The sequence below is a fragment of the Urocitellus parryii genome, chromosome 3 (genome assembly GCF_045843805.1).
Source record: "Urocitellus parryii isolate mUroPar1 chromosome 3, mUroPar1.hap1, whole genome shotgun sequence".
In the NCBI taxonomy this organism is placed as follows: domain Eukaryota; kingdom Metazoa; phylum Chordata; class Mammalia; order Rodentia; family Sciuridae; genus Urocitellus; species Urocitellus parryii.
In genome coordinates, this window is record NC_135533.1 from 77,111,972 (window position 1) to 77,117,580 (window position 5,609).

Consider the following 5,609-nt stretch of genomic DNA (forward strand, 5'->3'; position numbering starts at 1 on the left):
GCTTTGGAAAGGTCATTGAGGAAGTAGTATTTGGGAGTGGTGGATATTTTTAGATTGCTTTTAAGTAAAATTATGTTTTTTTTTAATGAACTGGAAAGAAATCATCTTGTTTTCCAAACTGCATGTCATGTACTATTAATGGGTTATGAAATCAATTTAGTAGGTTCCAATTAAACAACAGAATGGAATAGACTACAAGACAGTATACCAAAGTGCACTGACATTTAAAGATTAAGTATTAATTTATGAAGCTGATGTTTGAATTTTATATAGATAAGTATGTCTCTATGTGTGGTGTGTAAACTGTTTTTATTATGAAACATATTTACTGGTGTGAATTGTAGTTAAAAAAGCTGGAAGCCTCTGGGTCCATTTCCTAATTTACAAGTGAGGAAACTGAAGAAGGCTGGCAATTTAGTGTTTCTCTTTGAGGTGGCTTATCTGACATCAGGCTCTCTCTTTTTAGAATCTCTTTGATCAGCTATTAATATTCTACAGTATTCCCCCTCCCTGCACCATGCTTTAGCATTCTTGCATTTTTGTGACCAAGAACTAGATGACAGATGCTGATTATGGGGGAGATAAATTATCACCAAGTCTCTGAACACCATGTTGGGCAGGTGTTTGATAACTGTACTGCCATTGGAAAGCAACACCATATTTATAGCTCTCTCTATAGAAGAGGTCAGTTATTTTACAGAGGTAAAAACAGATGGAAATTTGGGACAATATAATCAGCAAATTTCATCAATAGATACAGATAATCTTTACCAGCTTCTACCATTTGTTTCAGTTCACTTCAACAAATATTTATTGAACTTCTACTTTGTGCCAGGTGTTTTACCAGCTACTTACTTCCTCCTTTTTTGAGGAATGAATTATTCATATAACTACATTGATCCCTCTATTTGTTTGCAGTATATGCCAGGAGATTTATTGAAGAATGAGGTGTTTTGTTCATCAAAGATAAAAGAAATGTAGCTCCATGATTCAAAACACAGTATAATAACTCTTTGGAACTCTTTTATGCTTTGTCCAATGTGTTAGGTTTTTATCTCTAACAAAATAGGCTTAGAAGAGGAAAGATTTATTTTGCCTCCTAGTTTCAGTCCGTGGTCAGCTGGCTCCATTGCTTTTAGGCCTGTGGCAAGGCAGAAACATGGCAGAAGGGCATGGTAGAGGAAAGCTGCTTACCTCGGGGAAGCTAGGAAGCAGAAGGAGAAAGGGGCTGGGGACATAGCCCTCTATGGATGCCTTTAATAACCTACTTTTCCCAACTAGGCTCATCTTCTAAAGTTTCTAGTACTCCTAGTAATGTCATCAAATTATGAATCCATCAATGAATTAATCCACTGTTGAGATCAGAGCCCTCACAATCAAGATCACTTCCATAGAGCCCCACCTCTGAACGTTTCTGCACTGGGGTCCAAGCCTTCAATGCGTGAACCTTTGTGCAACATTCCGAATCCAAACCCTAACATCTGGAAATGTTCTTGGTATCTTGCACTTGACCTTTTATTCATTATGAAGTCCTGCAAAGATCACCAGTAGAATTCACCTTAAATGTTTCCCTCTGTCTTTGCTTTCATAACACATTGATTTTTATTGAACTTTTCCCCTGTAGCTGTTTACTCAGTGTCAGTTCTGTACTGTGAACTGATGATTTTTTTTTTTTTTTCCCTCTAACAACCTCAAAATCAAGGAAGCAGAACTGGGAGGGCCACTGTCTGGATGCCATGTGGAGCTTTGTCATTTGCACATTGATAACACTTTTTATTTTTTTTTTTTATTTTTGTGTGTGGCAGTTCCTGAAGGTGGCGGTCTGTTTTCTGACTCTTCTTTTTGTTTTTAAAGTGTTCAATGCAAAGGATATCATTCTACTTTTTGCTTGCTTATTAGTTGAGAGTTAGTGCATGACTCACTGTCTAAGGCAGTAATAGAAGCAGAAAACAGTCCCCAGATGGCACCAAGAGCCTCTTCTTGATAGCTGTCAGTGCAAAGAGGGATGCCCATTAGGTCCAAGTCCAAGGAGGGAGATGTATAAAGAGTTTGCTCTGTCAGTGGGTTTAGAGAAGCTGCTTTTGAAAAAAATTTGTCAATCATTTTTATCTTTACTACTTGGAAAGATTAAATGTAATATTTTGTAGACAGTTTTACATGTATTCTTGATTACGAGTGATTTTGAACTTTTTTTTCCGTATCTTTATGGTATTTTCTCCCTCCAATTTTGAATTTGTGTTCTCTGCTCATTTTTCTTTTTCTGCTGTCCTCTTTTGATTTATAAGACTTTTGTAAATTGTGGTTGATTTTACCATTGTAACCTTGAGTGTATACTTTAGTGTTGTTGAGTACATTCACATTATTGTGTAACCATGGCCACTCTCCAACTCCAGGAGTTTTCCATTATCCCAACCTGAAATAAACAGATGTCACAAAATGGGCAGCAAAACCTTAACTGTGTATGTGTGTGTAGATCTCAGGGCCTCTTCCATCTCTATCCAGGGGAATGCTAATTCTCCTCCATTTATAACAATTATAGAAGTACTTCTTGAATGATATAATTCCTTAATCAGTTATCTGGCTCTAAAACTGACGAAATTGTAGATACTTCACTTAAAAAGAAGTTTTCATACATTAAATTAACAGTTGAACAGCTGTTCTCTTATAACCATCTTAACTGCACAAGGTTCTGTTTTGTGGACTCTTTATAGTTCCTCCACTTTTTATTTAAGCTACTGGTGTTTGATGTTTTTCTTGCTTGCCACTGTGGTATTTCCAGCTGTGCATGGAAATTAATTTTCTATTTGAATAGACAATTCCCGGAAACTATCTATTAAGGTTATAGGAGGCAAAGAGAATGTTGCTTTTCCTTTTTTTTTTTTTTTTTTTTTGTGATGTTCCTGGCATTATGAGGGGGTGGGAAGGTGACTTAAGAGTTCATGATTGGCAGTTTATTTTTGTTTTTAAATTATATTACTTAAATAAAATAAACTTTGCCACAGTTCATAAAAGTGAACAATAATAGAAAGTATGTGGCACTGAGGACTTATCCCCCATGCAGCAAAACAATTCCAAATGGACCTTCTGTAGGCTCTGAAAACAGTTTGGACAACATAACTCTGTGTATCTGACTGATTTTGTGGGAGTTCAAAATCCAAGTTTCAGAGAGTCTTATCTAAAACCCTAAGGGGAAGTTGTGTATTGGAATTGAGACTTTATCAGATTTTAAAAAGGTACTATGATTTTTGAAATATACTAGGTTTTGAAAAAGACCCTTTACCCTGTATTTCCTGTCACCTTCAGTGGGATCTGAAATGACTCCCCATAATAAAAAAGGTTCATATTTCTGCAGTGAAGTTCAAAGATATTAATACTAAATGAGATAAATTGAAATAATAAATAACTTTATATTTGCTTAGGCTAGTTTTGTTGCCTAATGAGTTTAGATTTGTCACCAAATGATTTCTAAAAGTCCTTTGTTCTTTATGATCATGGGCAAAGAGGGATAAGCAAAATCTCACCTCTGTGTTAGGGACTTCCAGCTTCCTTGGTTAGAAGCAGCTTAGCTGCATACTCTAGCCATGCCTCTCACATTGTGGATTTGGCATTCTCAGTCTTACAGACAGTTTTGCCTCTGGGGTTCTATACCTGCTACTCCATGATTCCTCTGCTGAATTTAATCTCTTGTTTTTCAGTCGTTTTGTACCTTTTTTTATACTCAACAATTTTGCTATTATATGTAAATGTTTCATCATACCTTAAACACACATATTATCTATTCTCTTTTCTCTATTCCTTTGCACTGGTTATTTCAATACTTGAAATATCTTTTACTTCCTTTTTCCTATTAAGTTTATCCCTTGACTCCTATTCTACTAGTAAAATGTAGATTTTTCTTTGTTACATTCTTTATATTTTCTTAGAGCTTTGAATCCACCTATATTATAGCATGTGGTGCATTGCTCCATAATTGTTTGCATATTTATCCATTATAACATAAATTCCTTGAGGATCGTACCTGCACGGTGCTGGCACATCACAGATTCAGAGATTTTTAGCCCAAGATAAATAAAAGGTGTATATTTGGAGGCTGTGGGATAACTCGTAGAATAGGGAAAGAGGGATACACAATAGAAATAAATAAGTTAGGAACAAGGCAGACTAGTATAGGGTAACAGTTTTGTTTAGTTCATACAGTTGTATGAATTAAAAAATTAAAAGACCTGAATGATTTGAATTATTAAGAAAATTTCATAAAGGATGTAAAGCTCGAGACAAACCTTGGCAGGTGTTTAAAACTGGGATAGAAAAAGAGCATATAGTGCTGTTCAGAGAAGGGGTGTGTTTTGAGTGTGCATTGATTGGTGCAGATGTGTGAAGAAGATATTTAAACCAATGGCCTGTTATAATGGAAGTCATGAATTAAGAGAGTGAGAGAAGAGAAAGGTCAGTTCACAAATTGGGGCTGGATTATGTAGAATAATATATAAGAAAAAGAATTAGAGTTTTTCGGAGTAAGGCCATTGTGGGTTCAAGAACAATGGAGGAATTATACTGTAAGAACAACATTTCTGAAAATAAATGTGCCATGGCTTATGTGGTAATGCCTGAACCAGTGATGTAGACAGTGTGAGGACAGGGCTGGTTCATATCCATTTCCTGAAAACAAGTAGGAGATTATACGAACTTTAGAAGTTATAAATTCTAAAGAAGAAGATTCAGTGAAATGATTCTAAAGAAGAATTAATAACTTCTAAAGTTATTATTGAGAAGATGGTGATGAGCAGGGCAAAAAGGTGGCCAACTTTTAAAAAGTAAAACCATAATGGTTCATTTGTAGTGTCAACTTGACTGGGCCACAAGTTGCCCAGATATTTGGTTAAATATTACTTTGGGTGTTTCTGTGAGGGTGTTTTTGGAAAAGATTCCATTTAAATTACAATTAGACTGAGTAAAGCAAATTGCCTTCCATAACATGGGTGACCTTATCTAATTAGTTGAAAATCTGAAGAGGATGAAAGACTGACCTCTTCCTTCACTCTCTTGTAAGAGAGAATTCTTCTGTCTGTTGACTTTTGAAGTGGGATATTGATTCTCATTCTATAGGTGCCTGTTGGCCGTCAGACTCCACCATTGTGAGTCAGTTCCTTAGAATCTTCCCAACCTGTCAGAATCAATACGTATCTCCTATTGGTTGTGATTCTATGGAGACTGAAAACACATAGGATGGGGGGCGTCTGATAGATAATGGGAGTCACAGGAGGTGAGGAAGGAGTTAAATATTTTTAAAAATTTGAGAATGAGAGTTTTAGAGGAAAATAACTGTAATAACAGGAATAGGGAAGCTGAAAAATGGCAGTTAATTTTAAGGGAGATTGTGTTTGGTTTTGATTTTTTGGACTTGGAAATGTTATTGAAGATTCAGTGAAATGATTTGAAACTACCATGGTGAGATAGGTAGCTTGTTTGGGTGAGATTGGGTGTGGTGTCTTGGAATCTCTAAAAGCAGGTGAACAGAAGTCACAGGACAGAGCAAAGTCCCCAGTGGAGTGAGAGAGACAAGCGTGAGGCATAGATTTGTGCAAGGATTTCTAGATGAGAATTATGGA

General features: G+C 36.0%; 1 non-coding gene across 1 annotated transcript; it reads right to left on the reverse strand.

The window, feature by feature from the left end:
• Positions 1-2,410: 2,410 nt before the first annotated feature.
• On the reverse strand, positions 2,411-2,533 carry LOC113196838 (U6atac minor spliceosomal RNA). Its single transcript, XR_003302609.2, has one exon. It is a non-coding gene; the product is annotated as a U6atac minor spliceosomal RNA (small nuclear RNA).
• Positions 2,534-5,609: the final 3,076 nt, after the last annotated feature.